Source organism: Schistocerca nitens, chromosome 4 (assembly GCF_023898315.1).
Source record: "Schistocerca nitens isolate TAMUIC-IGC-003100 chromosome 4, iqSchNite1.1, whole genome shotgun sequence".
Classification (NCBI taxonomy): domain Eukaryota; kingdom Metazoa; phylum Arthropoda; class Insecta; order Orthoptera; family Acrididae; genus Schistocerca; species Schistocerca nitens.
This window is the reverse complement of record NC_064617.1, coordinates 288083979-288102982: the sequence shown is the minus strand read 5'-3', so window position 1 is coordinate 288102982 and position 19004 is coordinate 288083979. Positions and strand designations below refer to the sequence as shown.

Genomic DNA, 19004 nt, shown 5'->3' with positions numbered 1-19004 from the left:
TATGATGCGTGGCAAAAGCTATCTCGTACCACTACTACTCACTTTCTTTTCCGTTCCACTTGGAAACAGAGCAAGAGAAAAATGACTACCCACAAGCCTCTGTTCAGGCACTAATTTGTCTTATCTTCATGCCTCTTGGGTGGAATGTACATTGGTGGCAGTAGAGTCATTCTGCAGTCAGCTTCAAATGTCAGTGCTTCAAATGTCAGTTCTCCAAATTTTCAAAATAGTGTTCCACAAAAAGAACTTCCTCTTCCCTTCAGAGATTCCCATCCAAGTTCACGAAGCATCTCCATGATACTCGCATGTTGATAGAACATACCAGTAACAAATCTAGCAGCCCGCCTCTGAAATGTTTCAATGTCTTTCTTTAATCCAGTCTGGTGGGTATCCCAAACACTCGAGCAGGGCTCAGAAAATGGGTCATACTAGTGTTCTATATGCGCTCTGCTTTACAGATGAACCACAGTTTTAATCTTCCCATAAACCAAAGTTGACCATTCACCTTCCCTACTACTGTCCTTATGTGCTCATTCCATTTCATATCACTTTGCAAAGTTATGCCTGGATGTTTAATCAATGTGATTGTCAAGCAGCACATTACTAATACTATATTCAAACATTACAGGATTATTTCTTCTACTCATCTGCATTAGCTTCCATTCTTCTACATTTATACCTAGCTGCCATTCATCACACCAACTAGAAATTGTGTCCAAGTTGTATTGTATCCAACATCCACTCATCACTGACACCTTCCTGTACACCACAGCATCATCAGCAAACTTTTTATACGTCCATCCTTGTGCCAGGAGGTCTGGGGGACTACGGCTGTTCATCACTGTAAGAAAACTAAACACCTACAGCCATCCTTAAGTTATTGTGTAGCTACCAGTTTAGGCATTTCAATGCACCATCTTCAGGACTTAGTTGACACTGAAGGGGTTATTGCAATCCATATATATGATGTATCAGTGGCCAACAACTGCTTTACGCAGACTACCTATAATTGTGATGTCGTCCATCCAAACATCAAATGTCAACATTTTGGCATGTATGTTCACTGAGTGACCGATTAGATGATTTTGAACTGCTTACTGATTTCATGTAAGACCAAAACCTCTTAGGTTTCTTAGTTATATCTAATAAAAAAACAATGTAGCTTCGCACTGGCAGTGCAAATGTTAGCTAATGCCTCTGACATGGACACAAGGAAAATTATATACCATAGCTATTTAAACTCTGTTATACAGTATGGTATTGTTATCTGGGGAATTTTGAGCAAAATAACTCGCATACTGATTTACAGAAAAGAATCATTACAAACGTATGTTGTGCAGCCAAGGAAATCATGTGTCTCACTATTTAAAAATCCTAAATTATTAACAGTCCCTCCCGATATATCTGTGATATTATCTTTTTTTTACAAGGCAGTTTAGAATTATGGAAGGAAAAATGTTTTGATCACAGATATAATACAAGAGACAAAAATAATTTTATGCTCCCTGCTCGTCATTTAAACTTGTATGCTTAGACTCCCCAGCATAAGAGAAAGAAAATTTACAACAAACTAAAAGCCAAGAACATTTCGAGAATGAATTTAAATTCACTGAAAAGTGAGCTACATGATACAGTGGAACTTGGATTTCACATTCTCCGATTTAACGCTTTTCACGATTGTACACCAAAAATTTGTAGCCCCAGTGCTAAAAATTTCCCAATTTTACATTCCTTCCTATTAAGATAGTCACTGTCCTCACCCATCCAGCCCCCTCCCTGTTCCCATTCCAGCACTACACAGTCGTCATTTCACCGCCACATCCTGTCTTTTAATTTCTTTTTATTTATCTACTTCCCGCTATTTACCCCCTCCCCCCTCCGCACCTTCTCTCCTACCTCAGTCTAAACTGCAACACTTCACTGTACGCCACTCCCACCATACTATCCCTCCCCCTCCCTGCCCCAGCCTCCTCCTTACCACCACCCAGTCGCCACTCCCATCATACACTGGTGCTGCTGCTCACAGTGTGGTTTCAGCTCTCTGAGACTGCAGACGTGTGTGCAAGTTGCGTTTGCATGTGTGTGTGTGTGTGTGTGTGTGTGTGTGTGTGTGTGTGTGATGCTGACAAAGACCCTAATAGCCGAAAGCTATAACTGTGTGAATCTTTTTGTTGTGCCTACCACGACTCAGCATCTCCGCTATATGGTGAGTGGCAACTTTCCTTTTCTGGTATTGAAAATATACTTTTCGTGCAGATGATATGCTATGATAGAGATGTCACATGGAAATTGAACAAGGATTTGGCGATAGCACATTTTGAAGACCATCGTGTTCAAATATGACATGATAGAGTTGCAAAACTACATATACTACTCATGTATATACTTTGCACAATGCATTGTAGATCATAAAGATTGGCAGCAGTGGTAGAGGGCACAAAGCAAAACTGTAGCACTTGAGATTTCTTTCAAATTTACATTTTATACAGTGTACAGAAATTTACTGAGACAATTTATAATAAGCTTGTCACGTCAACTGGGGAAGCAAATTCATTTTTTCATGTGTCTGTTTCTCTCATCAAGCCTAAAATTACACTTTAATGACAGCGAGTATATGAAGTGCGGCTTGTAAGAAAAGCATTAATATAACAGCAATGGTGACAAAGTTTGTCAGGAAGCAGATGTCTACATATGCTTATGGTTTAACCACTTAGCTGCTGTGATGTTTTTGGTTTAATTCAGCACGTTCATCAGTTTTTTTCTTTTTCTGGGTGAGCACAGAGGATTATCTCTCAAAAAAGTGTGTTTTGAATGTACAATTTGTGGTCATAGCATGTTGGAAAATAGCTACCAATTTCAATTTTTTGATAAATTGTTACTTGCCTTTTTTTGTGTTAAATTTTTCTCAATTCTGCATTTCCTCAATTTGGGTTTTTTAAGTCTGGACCACATGAAAATGAACAATAGGGGTCTCACTGTACCCTACTTCAGCAATGCTACTAGTCAGTTGAGGATTTCATGAAGGATGAACTGAATATCTGTGGTAGGAGGATGTAGTTATCAACTATCTTGTTATGTAAACATAGATGTCTTTTTCACAAAAGTTACATTAATGTTCAAATATTGCTCTATCTTATTAATTACAGTTAATATCAGTGAAGTCGTATTATCTTATTTTGACATGTCTCCTATACCACAATCATATCATTAGTGTCTGTAAGCTATGAGGTGAATAAATCACAATCCTTGATGGGCACATGTCACATTTCAGAAAAGTCCATTATATCAAAATCACTCAGAAATCGGCATTGTTCTACGGCATTCACGATGATTGATCCACTATGTGGCTTTGTAGCCAAATATCTACATCTACATCAATTATCCGCAAACCATCTAATAGTGTGTGGTGGAGGGTACTTCTGGTACCACTATCTGATACCCCTTCCCTGTTCCATTCGCAAATGGTGTGTGGGATGTATGATTGTTGATAAACCTCTGTATTAGCCATAATTTCTCGAATTTTCTCATTGTGGACATTTTGCGAGATGTGGGAGAAATTAATTTTTTGTCTTATTCTTGCCAGAATTCTTTCAGAATTTCAACAGTAAACTACTCCGTGACGCACAAGCCTCTCTAGCAGCAACTGCCACTGGAACTTGCTTGTTTAGCAACTCTGTAATGTTATCGGGACAACTAAACAACTCTGTAATGTTATCGGGACAACTAAACAACTCTGTAATGAAATGAACTGCTCTTTGTTAGATATTCTCTGTTTCTTCTATTAGCCCTACCTTTTAAGGGTCCCATTGACAATCAATACTCAAGAATCAGTTGAACGAGTATTTTGTAAGCAACTTCTTTCATGGATGTGTTACATTTCCTTAAGATTACTTTTCCTACATTTGTTTTATGTTGCTATTCCACTACAGAGGCTCCAGAAAGTCCTATCTTTCCAATGTTAAAATAGCACTTATACATTAATGTTTTCTCAGAAAGTATTTGAGCTCAGAAGTTGAAATTTTTACAGGTTATTTATTGGAGTATTGGCTACAACTTAAGACATGGATTTTTAACCATTTGAATTCAGTAGTTAGAGATTAATTTTTTCTATTTCAATGAAAATTCACTACTTTTGTGCCATTTGTTGTTTATAAATTGAACAATATACAGGTTTCTGGAAAAACGTAGTGTTAAGTTATGCAGAAGGGACTGTGTCACATTTCCTAAAAATTTTAAGCAAATTGGTTTGGTAGATCCTGAAAAAAAATTAATTTGTATGAAAAAATAAAACTTTTGGGAATCAAGTGACAAAGTTTGGATTACCTTTTTCATGCATTTCAATCCATAGGCTGGATTACCTTCATCTGCTGCAAACTACTCCTCCAGCTTCCTCTTTCTCCTCCTCCTTTTTACTCTGACTTGTATCTCTAGACTATTTATAGCCCTGTCAGCAGCCCAAAGACATTCTTTGTCTAAAGCAAGCATTGTTCTTACCATGTTGAAACCTATATACATTCCCATATTTCGAAATACTTTGCATCTTACAACATTGCCATAATTGAATGTAGCAACAGCATCATACACACCAAAGTGAAGTGTTTCTATTCCAACACAGTTGTGGAGAATCTTGACCATGTAACACTATTTACACTTATATTGGGGTTTTGAGTTTTTCCACGAACACACTTTTTCAACAGTTCAGGAGCTGCTAAGTCTCTGAAACTATGTTTTATCACTTACATTACCACATCATGCAGACTATGTTTATGAATGTACACTTCTCTAGCTAGCAATCCCTTGTTGTACTTACACCAATTGTTTTGTCCTTTGGCACACAAGTATTGATGGGGACCTTCATCGGTTGAAAAAGTATGGAAAAAAAGGAGCCCAAACCTGTTTCATTGAGATTGTGTGTGTTTTGCCTAATAGCTATTCCACAATAGTTCTGTATTTTGTCAATTACACTGTCAGTTAACCTTCCCTTCTCACGCAACCCTTTACTATCACTGAGTTTTTGTTTTTGTTACGAAGCTTTCACTTACCGAAGTCTTGATCCCATTTGTTTCTGTACGTGTCCAATACATTCAGATTTCTGCACTACAACATCATTGCCATAGGGCTTCAGTTCTTGAATATGTTTGACACTTATAGAATCACCATCACCTAGGTAATTTACGTATCGCACATTATCATATGCAACAGAATGTTGAAGTATACTAGCAACACCAGCCACTTCCGTTCCTCCACTGCTGACAGTATAGTTAGGTGTGCAATTATTTTCATGTGTACCTTCATTTTCTTGTAGACACCTACAATATATAGATATTACTGCTACATCTAAAACTTTCCCTGTATACACACTGGTGGCAAATACTACACCATGAAGATACGCCAGGTACCATCGAATGCTGCAATCAGGTTTCTATTACCGCTGTTTTCTATTACTGCCTCTTCCACACCTTTTTGCATAGGTTCTATACAGACATATTCTACTTTAGACCCTATGAATCTATTATAGTTCATAAACTTGGTTAGGAGATTTGGAGTATTCATCATGCTACAGAAAACTGCACCTTCACCAATTGTATGCAAGGCATAAACAAATCTAATGTTGTGTTCATAGATTTTGCTACAATTTTCTTCATTTGGAATTACTGCAACACTGTTCCAAAAGGAGGTCATGTATGAACACTTACCACACTTCAGTTCCATTTCACTGGAAAGTCCTACGTGATTTTTTGCAGAGAGTTCCAGGCAGACTTCACTACACTGAATACATCTTACACAGTTTGAAAAAATTCCGTTGAGAACTGACATATCAAATATTTCATTCACATCCGATTCGCAAATAAAATATTTGTACTTTACACTAACGGAACCAATGTTCCTCTGCAAATTATTTTCTTCCTCACTTTCATGGCAATGGGCAGGTGTACCACTAATATTAGGTTCACACACTTTGTTATCATCTTTATTGTTTACGGTAATAACAACTACTTTTGGCTTTCCAACATTTCTCCTTTTCTTAAAAGCCTTCAGAGGATCCCTAGTCACTTTACGTTTATCCACAGTTTTCCTTCAATAAGACAGAGACTTCAATGAACAGAATACATTATGAATATTTTCAGCATTACAAGAGAGTAAATAAACATAAAACGTACGACAATCAAGCGAGCAATATATATATCGAATTAACACACGTTAGCCACAACACTTATTTTGTAAAACTTATTTTCTCTAACATTACTAATATGTACATGATGAGCATGTAGATTCATGAGTACATTTGACAGCAGTTTAACAGCACCACAGTGGGCCACACCCTGCAGAACATATTTCAAAAATATTTTAAAAATAGTTCTTGTCTTCTGAACTGAATGCATTATATATCAATTGAAAGGGGAAAGTCTGCAGATATTTAAAATACAAAAAAGTAAAAATTGAACATTTCATGATTTTGAATCTTTCCGGAGCTGCTGTAGGTCACATAACAGTCCTATCACACTTTCTTGGGGTACTCCTGAAATTTCCTCTGCACATGTTCCTTTACGAGCGACATGTTGAGTTCACTCTGGAAAGAAGTCTTGAATCGAGTCACAAACCTGGGCTGATATCTCACGGATCTTTTTCGCTAACCAGCAGTGCGGGTTGGTGTCAAATGGATTCCTGAAGTCTGGGAACTGGGTATCAACCTGAGTGCTGATTTATACAGCAAATGTCTCTGTTTGTGGAATCTATGTTGGTTTTTAAGGAGGACATATTTGTTCCCCAAAAACATCATGATATATGAGCATAATTCGGCAACCAATTGACATCAGCAATATAGGCCTATAATTACGTGAATCTGACGTATTACCCTTCTTGATACAGAAATGACCTGCATTTTTTCCCAATCGCAATGTACCGTCCGTCGCTCCAGTGTCCTATGATAAACGTATGATGATTGAAAAAAGGGACAGTATTACGATCTTCCATGATGAAACAATTTCAGAAGACTAAATTCAGTAATTCAGCCCTCTCTCTGTCATCTTCCATTTTGGTGCCTGTATGGTCACTTAGTGACTGATTAGATGATTTCAATCTCCTTACTGATTTTGTGTAAGGCCAAAACCTCTTAGGGTTCTATAGTTGTACCTAGTAAACAAACTACGTAGCTTCACATTTGCAGTGCAAATATTAGCTAATGCCACTGACATGGACACAAGGAAAATTGCATATGCCACTGACATGGACACAAGGAAAATTGCATACCATAGCTACTTCTACTCTGTTATAAGGTGTGGTATTGTTATTTGGGCAATATTGAGCAAAATAATGCCCCCATGAACCATGGACCTTGCCGTTGGTGGGGAGGCTTGCGTGCCTTAACGATACAGATATCCGTACCGTAGGGGCAACCACAACGGAGGGGTATCTGTTGAGAGTCCAGACAAACGTGTGGTTCCTGAAGAGAGGCAGCAGTCTTTTCAGTAGTTAAAGGGGCAACAGTCTGGATGATTGACTGATTTGGCCTTGTAACACTAACCAAAACGGCCTTGCTGTTGTGGTACTGCGAACAGCTAAAAGCAAGCGGAAACTACAGCCGTAATTTTTCCCGAGGGCATGCACCTTTACTGTATGATTAAATGATGATGGCATCCTCTTGGGTAAAATATTCCGGAGATAAAATAGTCCCCCATTCGGATCTCCGGGCAGGGACTACTCAAGAGGACGTCGTTATCAGGAGAAAGAAAACTGGCACTGGCGTTCTACGGATCGGAGCGTGGAATGTCAGATCCTTTAATCGGGCAGGTAGGTTAGAAAATTTAAAAAGGGAAATGGATATGTTAAAGTTAGATATAGTGGGAATTAGTGAAGTTCTGTGGCAGGAGGAACAAAACTTTTGGTCAGGTGAATACAGGGTTATAAATACAAAATCAAATAGGGGTAATGCAGGAGAAGGTTTAATGATGAATAAAAAATAGGAGTGTGGGTAAGCTACTACAAACAGCATAGTGAACGCATTATTGTTGCCAAGATAGACACGAAGCCCACAACTACTACAGTAGTACAAGTTTATATGCCAACTAGCTCTGCAGATGATGAAGAAATTAATGAAATGTATGATGAAACAAAAGAAATTATTCAGATAGTGAAGGGAGACGAAAATTTAATAGTCATGGATGACTGGAATTCAACAGTAGGAAAAGGAAGAGAAGGAAACATAGTAGGAGAATATGGATTAGGGCTAAGAAATGAAAGAGGAAGCCACCTGGTAGAATTTTGCACAGAGCATAGCTAACACTTGGTTCAAGAATCACGATTGAAGGTTGTATACATGAAAGAACACTGGAGACGCTAGAAGGTTTCAGATAGATTATATAATGGTAAGACAGAGATTTAGGAACCAGGTTTTAAATTGTAAGACATTTCCAGGGGCATATGTGGACTCTGACCACAATCTATTGGTTATGAACTGTAGATTAAAACCGAAGAAACTGCAAAAAGGTGGGAATTCAAGGAGATGGGACCTGGATAAACTGACTAAACCAGAGGTTGTACAGAGTTTCAGGGAGAGCATAAGGGAACAATTGACAGGAATTGGGGAAAGAAATACAGTAGAAGAAGAATGGGTAGCTTTGAGGGATGAAATAGTGAAGACAGCAGAGGATCAAGTAGGTAAAAAGACGAGGGCTAGTAAAAATCCTTGCATAACAGAAGACATACTGAATTTAATTGATGAAAGGAGAAAATATAAAAATGCAGTAAATGAAGCAGGCAAAAAGGAATACAAACGCCTCAAAAATGAAATCGACAGGAAGTGCAAAATGGCTAAGCAGGGATGGCTAGAGGACAGATGTAAGGATGTAGAGGCTTATCTCACTAGGGGTAAGATAGATACTGCCTACAGGAAAATTAAAGAGACCTTTGGAGAAAAGAGAGCCACTTGTATGAATATCAAGAGCTCAGATGGAAACCCAGTTCTAAGCAAAGAAGGGAAAGCAGAAAGGTGGAAGGAGTATATAGAGGGTCTATACAAGGGCGATGTTCTTGAGGACAATATTATGGAAATGGAAGAGGATGTAGATGAAGATGAAATGGGAGATATGATACTGCGTGAAGAGTTCGACAGAGCACTGAAAGACCCAAGTCGAAACAAGGCCCCGGGAGTAGACAACATTCCATTGGAACTGCTGACAGCCTTCAGAGAGCCAGTCCTGACAAAACTCTACCATCTGGTTAGCAAGATGTATGAGACAGGCGAAATACCCTCAGACTTCAAGAAGAATATAATAATTCCAATCCCAAAGAAAGCAGGTGTTGACAGATGTGAAAACTACCGAACTATCAGCTTAATAAGTCACAGTTGCAAAATACTAACACGAATTCTTTACAGACGAATGGAAAAACCAGTAGAAGCCGACCTCGGGGAAAATCAGTTTGGATTCCGTAGAAATATTGGAACACGTGAGGCAATACTGACCCTACGACTTATCTTAGAAGAAATATTAAGGAAAGGCAAACCTACGTTTATAGCATTTGTAGACTTAGAGAAAGCTTTTGACAATGTTGGCTGGAATACTCTCTTTCAAATTCTGAAGGTGGCAGGGGGTAAAACACAGAGAGCGAAAGGCCATTTACAATTTGTACAGAAAGCAGATGGCAGTTATAAGAGTCAAGGGACATGAAAGGGAAGCAGTGGTTGGGAAGGGAGTGAGACAGGGTTGTAGCCTCTCCCTGATGCTATTCAGTTGGTATACTGAGCAAGCAGTGAAGGAAACAAAAGAAAAATTTGGAGTAGGCATTAAAATCCATGGAGAAGAAATAAAAACTTTGAGGTTCGCCGATGACATTGTAATTCTGTCAGAGACAGCAAAGGACTTGCAAGAGCTGTTGAACGGAATGGGCAGTGTCTTGAAAGGAGGGTATAAGATGAACAACAACAAAAGCAAAACGAGGATAATGGAATGTAGTCGAATTAAGTCGGGTGATGCTGAAGGAATTGGATTAGGAAATGAGACTATTAAAGTGGTAAAGGCATTTTGCTATTGGGGGAGCAAAATAACTGATGATGGTCAAAGTAGAGAGGATATAAAATGTAGACTGGCAATGGCAAGGAAAGCGTTTCTGAAGAAGAGAAATTTGTTAACATCGAGTATTGATTTAAGTGTCAGGAAGTCGTTTCTGAAAGTATTTGTATGGAGTGTAGCCATGTATGGAAGTGAAACATGGACGATAACCAGTTTGGACAAGAAGAGAATAGAAGCTTTCGAAATGTGGTGCAACAGAAGAATGCTGAAGATTAGATGGGTAGATCACATAACTAATGAGGAGGTATTGAATAGAATTGGGGAGAAGAGGAGTTTGTGACACAACTTGACTAGAAGAAGGGATCAGTTGGTAGGACATGTTCTGAGGCATCAAGGGATCACCAATTTAGCATTGAAGGGCAGCGTGGAGGGTAAAAATCGTAGAGGGAGACCAAGAGATGAATACACTAAGCAGATTCAGAAGGATGTAGGCTGCAGTAGGTACTGGGAGATGAAGAAGCTTGCACAGGATAGAGTAGCATGGAGAGCTGTATCAAACCAGTCTCAGGACTGAAGACCACAACAACAACAACAACAACATAATGCACATACAGAATTACAGAAAAGAATCATTGGAAATGTGTGCTGTGCATCCAAGGAAATCATTTCTCACCTTATTTAAAAATCTGAAATTATTAACTGTCCCTCCCCATATATCTATGAGAGCATCGTTTTGGTAAAGTTTTACTTCCAAAGTCACTGAATGCTTCTCGCGTTGCTCTCCTTATGATTCACTTCATTCAAGTTTTGTCTGGCAGCTAGGTTTTGACTTCTCCTGATTCTGTGATGAAGCTTGCTTTGTTTAGGTATCAGTTTCCTAACACAGTTATTAAAGAATGGTGGGTCTTTCCCACCCCTTAAGACCTTGCTCAGAACATGCTTGTCTGAGGCATACTGAACAATGCTTTTGAATTTTTTCAATCTGTGCTCTACATCTTCATCCTCAGCACTGAATATTTGGTGTTGACTACTCAGATATTCTGCAATTTGTATCCTGTCACTCTTGCTGAGCAAAAATATTTTCCTACCTTTCTTAACATTCCTTTTCAGTTCCTGTAGTCACAGATGCTACCATTGCCTTATTATTATTGACACCCTCCTCAACATTAACTGAATAGAAAAGCTCAAGTCTGTCTGTTGCTAGGAAATCTAAGACATTACATCAAAGTTGGTTCTCTCAACATCTGCTCAAAGTAATTTTTGGACAACACATTCAGATTAATATCACACAAATCCCTGTCTCGGATATCAGTTGTGACCATGGGCTCTAACATTCGATACCTGGTAAGTTCCAGTCATCCCCTATTACAATAGCACGAGGTGTGGCTGTAAAATAATGGGACTATTTCTGTAAAACATTTTATTTCAACAACATAAATATTTAGTTATTGTCACCCTCAATATAATGGAACTCCTACAACACTTCATGCAAATTTTCCATTGATGGAAACAGTGCTGGAAGTCTTCTACTGTGAGCTCCTTCATGATGTGTACCACAGTTTGTTTCGCTGTTTCAACAGACTGAAATCTTGTTCCTTTTAATGCGCATTTGGTCTTGGGGAACAAATAAAAGTCACATGGTGCTAGGTCAGGTGAATACTATGGGTGGTCAAATACTGGAATGCTGTACTTCACTAGAAACCTCTTAACTAACAATGTAGTGCGAAATGGCGTGTGTGACTTGTTGTTAATTTGGGTATTTATTTCCTTTTCACAGAGTTGAGGAAGTACCTCAAGGCAGTAATGTATCTTTATAATCTGACCTTCAGGAAGCCAGTGAGGATATACACTTGCATGAATATCGACACTTTGAATCTTGATTTGCTCATTCGAGCCCTCTTTGCTCTCAGTGAAGTTGGGCCCTTCCAGTCCATGGACTGGGGCTTAGTTTCTGGATCATAAGTCAAAAATGAAGATTCATTACATTGTCACACTTTTCAAGAAATTAAAGTCATTTTCAAAAGTACTCAAAGTGTCAGTACAACCATTATCACGAGTTTCTTTTTGTTCAATTGTGAGAATTTTCAGCACTCATTTTGCACACTTTTTTCATGTTAAACTGGTTATGTAAAATTTGTGTTGCACGTTCTTTGTCAATTCCTATAGTTTCAGCAATCAAGAAAATACTCAACAAACCATCTGATCAAATCAGACTTACTTCTTTGATATTTTCATCTATTTTTGATGTTGAAGGGTGCCTTGTGTGTGAGTCATCTTCACCGTCTTCTCAGCCATCTGGGAAATGCTTGGAACACTTAAAAACTCACATGCATGATAAACAGTCTTTGCTACACATTTCTTTTAGTAAAAGATAGGTTTTAGTAGCAGTTTTTCCAAGCCTCATGTGAAACTTCCCAATCATTTGTTGCTTTATTGTTACACTTATGATTTTTCCGGCAAAACAAAATAACTGCTCTTACACAAATGAAGGCCACAGCCACACTGCGATGTCTTCAGAAACCAGAGATGAAGGCTTCATGCTTCAGAGCTATTGGTCATTCTTCTTTGACATGTGTACTTACTCTGTGACAGTATTAGTCCCATTATTTTATAGCTACATCTCATACACACGAAATTCTGGACATTCTCTCTGAAATATTCTACCACTGCAACTCCTAACACATACGATCTTTACAAGCACCAGATTACTATTTTTGACCCACGTATGATGCTAAACTTCATCCAGACTGATTCAATTCAGAATCCCTGATAACCTCAGCATATATTATCAAATTCCTTACTGCAATAAATTTGCACCACTTTTGGTGTCGTTAACTATCCTCATGGCAAATATTCCAGTCTAAATTTAGAATCCTAATACTATCTGGGCATTATTACCTTTAATCGGCAGTTCTAATTCTGGTACCTTATCCTGGATGCTCCTGCAGTTTACTAATATCACATTAACCTTTTCTACTTCTGACCTCCAATGGCAGGCATTATCTGAGAATAATGTGCCAGGGTGTTACTCTAATTTTAAAAATAAATAAATAAAAATAAAAAAGTTCATGTGCAAGTCACACCTGCTCTGCTACCTTAGCACCCAATTCCTGCATGTAGTACATGCCTAACCATTAAGGAGGGTCCTACAATTCTCCACCCTATACTGGAGATTGAGAAATTAACATCTGATATCACCACCCAATTCTCTGTGCCTTTGGTTTAGACCTCCCACTCTACTGCAAACTAGAGGACCCAATGAACTCTGGATACAATGCTATAATAGTGAGTTTAGCCCACATTCCACATGCGGTGCTAGCTGCTGCCATCACCAAATCACCCATCCACCAAAAGGAACACAGGATGGCCTCAGAACCCAAGTGGCAGATGTCATTCCACCACCAGCCAACAGACTGAGTCAAATGCACAATAGCATTTTTTTTCCTGACATGCCTGCTGTTTCAGGGTCTATAATCTGCCTAAAATTGGAGCTCCCAATGACTAGCGTATCTGCCCTCTGCACTTGCCTGGACTGAGCAGGAAAGTTGGCCACTGTCCCAGCAGGAGCCATCCCGTACTGGCTCAGAAGTATTAAACACTGGGTACAACTTTCTATCTGTTGTTAAGGTGTAAGGGGCCAGCTAAGTGTCCCATTCCTTCTTTTGCCTTCTGGCCAGTAACATGCAAACCCATCACTGCCCGCCATTCACTTTTGAGTAAAGACTCAGTTATTGCATATCTGAAGATGCAGCGACAACCAGGTCACCTGCGGATTCAAACAGCACCAAATCTGTTCATGTCTTTGTCACTGGAACCCAATGTCGCTGCAGCTTCCAGCAGTAGCCAGAAGCCTGTTGACAGTGGCCAATGCAGTTTACAGCTGTTTATGGACAGTGGTAAAGTCTCCTTGGGTCGCACAAACACAACAAGTACAGTCCCTATCCACATCATTCTGTGGGGGGAGGGGGGGGGGGACCTGTTAAATTCTCAAAAATGCAAAAGAAGTGGAACTAATTAAAAAAGAACAAAAAGACCCCTGTAGGGAAGAAAATTACCCAACTGTGGTGCTATTGATGTTGGGATGTGCTTAAATATAAACGAGGGAAATAAACAAACACTAAAATCTTCTCTGTAGAGTTCTCACTAAACACAAAGATCACAAGATCTGCAAGCTCTTAGAACAGAAATTAAATTTAAAAAAAAAAAAATATATCTGCTTTGCCAGAAGTTCAGCTCACACAAAAGATAAAGCAAAAAGTAAATACACAAGTTTGAAATGCACACAGAGACTAGACAACCAGATAAAAACACAGATAAATATTCACTTCTTGACAGATGCTCATGGAAAATAAATCCTGAACAACACTAAAGGCTATGTACTAACAAAAACTACTGGCAATGCCACTCTGAACACTCCTATCACCTGTCTAGCTGTCGCCAAACTGACTGACAAACTACTCATCACAAATTCAAAGTGAATCAGCCGATGGTGGCAGTAATGATGGTCTGAAGTTACACTACTCAGTTCAGACAAAGGCTACTGCAGGAAATAAATATGCAAGCTTTTATGTAAATAAAAACTAGACAATCAGATAATAACACAGATAATATTCACTTCCTGGCAGAAGCTCATGGAAAATAAAGGCGGAAGTAAGATAAACTCTATACACTAACTCAAACTGCTGGCACTGCCATTGCGCCTCCCACCTGGGGAGCTGCCCCTAATCTAACATTAATTTTGCCTAGCTGTCAAACTACTGTAAGTGACAATAAATTGAAGGCTCTTTCCATATGAATTATCAAAATTCTTTTGCCTGCTCGCTTATTTATTTTTTTTTTAAATTACTCAACCTATCTTTGATGTACACTGATAAAAAAGAAACAACTCCCTCCACTGTCCTAAGGGAAAAGCTTCAGATCACAGTGAAAGACTCCCAGGGCAAGAAGTCCCAATATAATTAATCACCTTTCCTTGTCCAGTGTTCTCTTCCTCACATTTTGGAACTTAATCCCTTACTGGTAGCAGTTTATCTTAGATTGCCAGAGCAACAAAGTTTTCCAAGCAACTGGAAAAGGGTGCAAGAGATTCATATTTTCAAGAAGGGTAATTGAACAAATGCATAAACTGCTATAGACCTATCCTGCAGATGTCAATCTGTTGTAGAATTACAGAACGCTTTCTATGTTCACATTTTATGTCCTTTTAGGAATAGAGAATAGTGTGCTGCATCCATCAACAAGAATCCCACAAACTACAGTCTCATGAACACAGTTTGTTCTGTTCATCTAGGAGGTACAGAACACAGTAGTGTGTCCATGTTCATGGCAAGTTCCATGCATTTTGGAAGACGTTCAACACAGTTCTGTATTCTCATATAGTGCACAAAATACAAGCTAATGGAATACTGAACCATCTTTGTAATTGGAATGAAGATGTAGGTAACAAAACTCAGCATGTCATTCTGAACACTTAGGGTGCCCTGCCCATAATATTACACACACATCTTAGTGAGGACTGCCACAACCATAATATAACAGGCAGTGCACCTCATTAGTTCTTGTGAGTAATACTCGTTATCCAGCAGATAAGAGAAGGGACAACAACAATTCTAGTACACATTTCTGCAGTCTGATTCATAACAAGGCACTCTGGTAATCGAAGCACTCAAACAAGCAAGTTGAATGTAAGACATCACTGTTAGCACATTGTGTACTTGAAGCAGTATGTTTGACAATAATCCACTCACTGATGCAGAGATTTTTTGCATTCTCAAAGAATCTGAAGATGAACTTTGTGATATTTTTGATGTTGATGACATGGATGAAGAGTTCAGTTCCAATTTATCTGATTCAAATAAGAAAGTTTCTGTAATTTTAATGTTGTATACATATTTTGTTAGCATAATGTATCTGATGAAATAATAGAATGTGATGCCTCCTCCCCCTCACCTGAAAAAGGCATTATTTTGAAACTCCTGTGACAACAGGTGATTTAACAGAAGAACAATACTTTAATAATCATTTAAAGAGCAATTAATATGCTATATTTCAAAGTTACAATAATAGTTTCACATACTTCTTACAAGATAATCATGATTGTAAAATCAGATATGTTTGAGCTTATACAAAGGATTCCCAAGTCATTCTTTGCACCCACTATTTACGGGTGGAATAAAAAGGGAAGAAATGATTGTTGCTCACTGAATGTCATCTGCCACACACCATATGGTGGCTTGCAGAGTATATAGATTCAGAAGTGGTAACATTCTTCTTTTTGTTTGTTATGGTATCAGATTGTTATTTCACTTGATTTGCACAGTAACTATGTAAACAGAAACTTACCTCATAGTAACAACTGTTTAATATCAGCTTGAGATAACAGAATATGTAAGATAAGGGAAAGGCAACCACTTACCTCTTACCTATGGATGACTGGTATATGGCCAACAGAAACACTGCCACCCCTCCCCCCCGCCCCCCAATACCAATAGGTATCTCTCTCTCTCTCTCTCTCTCTCTCTCTCTCACACACACACACACACACACACACACACACACACACACACAACCTTTTTTTGCACCCATCGTCCCCCTTTTTTGCAACTTCTTCCTTATTCGCACCTCTCCCCCCCTTTTTTTGCAACTTCTCCCTTATTCGCACCCCTCTCCCCTCCCCTTTTTTTGCAAATTCTCCCTTATTCTCTCACTCTTTATCATCACTGCACTGCAGCAGCCATGTCATCTAGTGCAAGATCTGCCTCACACAATCATGCTCCCTTCCCCTCCTTGCCTCATGCGTCCTTCCCTCCCTCCCAACCTCCATCCACATAGGCAACTACTTTCAATAACTGATATTCAATAATTAGTCTTTCCGCTACCACAGGGAAGTACATTTGGTGTCTGTGTGTGAGAATGTGTGTACTCTTACAGGTAAAAGAGCATGACCTTGAAAGCTAGTGTTAACTGTTTTTTGTTGCGTGTTCCTGTGTGTCACGCACCAGTCCTGTGCCATGCACCACTCCCCTGTAAGTAAGTGGTTACCTTTCCCTCCCTACTCCCTCCCAACCTCCATCCACATAGGCAACTGCTTTCAATAACACTGGGCAATCACCATAAAAATGACAGATTAGCTCTTGTTTTGAAGATAAAGTGACATTTCGTTTTTTAGAGTGAAGATTTTAAATTTGGGGGAATTTTTTTTGGGAGTTGGCACACCTGTCAAATAACAAAACACAAATGCTCTTCAGCTGTTTGTAAGTCATAAACATAGATACTGTTGCTGTGACTGAATTACATGTAGTTTCTACTCAAATTAATGCAAAATTTCTGGTTCGTGAGTGCTTTTTTTAGTGTAAAATTTGTAAAAATTCCACAAAAATGTGTAAATATGGTGAATAACTTTTGTTATATTTGTGGTGAAATAACATTTTCCTCACAGAAACGCAATCTGACGCCTCTTGTAAAGACTGCCTATCAGTATTATTTCGGTATGAAAGTAGAGGACCAGGATAAGTCTTGGGCTCCACATATATGCTGCAACGCATGTTCAGTTACACTGCGAGAATGGCTGAAAAAGAAGAAACGATCTATGGCTTTCGCTGTGCCTATGATTTGGGGGGGGGGGGGGGCTACAAACCATACAGATGACTGCTATTTCTGCCTGACTCCACCTATAAAGGCATTGTCTATGAAGAAAAGAAGAACAGTACAGTACCCGAATCTTTCATCTGCTATTCGACCCATTCCACATTCGGACAGTTTACCAGTTCCTACTCCACCTAAAAATTGTGTGTTTGAAGTAGAAAATGAAGCCAGTGTGGAACAAGAAGAATCAAACAAGCCTTCCACATCCCATGACCCTGATTTTGAGGGAAAAGATGATAAACCGCACAGACTGAGTCAAGCGGAATTGAGTGATCTCATTAGAGACCTTGGCCTGTCAAAGGAGAATGCAGAAATTCTTGGGTCTTGACTACAGCAATGGAATCTTCTCCAAAGTGATGTGAGAATCTCACAGTACAGAAAACGTCACAGGGAACTGCTTCCCTTTTTTGAGAAGAAAAATAATCTTGTTGTTTGCTGTGACATTAATGGCTTGATGAAATCTTTGAATTTGAATCATGATCCAACTGAATGGAGGTTATTCATAGACTCCTCCAAGCTTAGTCTGAAAACTCTATTACTTCACAATGGGAACCTTCTTTCATCTATTCCTGTTGGTCATGCTGTTCACATGAAGGAGGCATATGCAAATATGACAGCTCTCTTGGACTCAATTAAATATCATGAACACAAATGGAAAATCTGTGGTATCTAAAAGTCATTGCCATACTCTTAGGAATGCAACTGGGTTAGACAAAGCATTGCTGCTTCTTATGTATGTGGGACAGTAGAGATAGGAAACTGCATTATATTAAAGAAGACTGGCTTGCAAGAAATCTTCACCCTAGCGAGAAAAATGTCGTTGCCAAGCCTCTTGTGGACCCAAAAAATGTTCTTCTTCCACCCCTGCATATCAAGCTGGGTTCCATGAAAAACTTTGACAAAGCTATGAACCGAGAAGAACTGGCCTTTAAGTACATAAGAGAGAAATTTTGGAAATTAAGTGATGCAAAAGTTAAGGAAGGCATTTTTGTCGGACCATAAATAAGAGAACTTGTAAAGGATCCTGCATTTGACCAAGTTTTGGAGGGGAAAGAAAAGGACGCTTGGGAAGCCTTCAAGGGCGTTGTTCATGGATTTTAGGCAACAAAAGAGATGACAACTACAAGCATTTGGTGACAGTGCTCCTGCAAAAATACCGTAACCTTGGATGCAACATGTCCCTTAAGAGCCATTTTCTCCACTCCCACCTAGACTCTTTCCCTACTAGTTGTGGAGCTGTTAGTGATGAACATGGTGAGAGATTCCATCAGGACATTTCTGTTATGGAACAAAGATATCAGGGCCATTGGAATGAAGTAGTGCTTGCGGATTACTGTTGGTCTTTGTGTA

General features: G+C 39.0%; 1 protein-coding gene across 1 annotated transcript in view; it reads right to left on the bottom strand.

Annotated features, from left to right (window-relative positions):
• LOC126252046 (regulator of telomere elongation helicase 1 homolog) overlaps positions 1 to 19004 on the bottom strand; it is a 122749-nt gene that overhangs the window by 11301 nt on the left and 92444 nt on the right. The gene's annotated exons all lie outside the window — the stretch shown is intronic.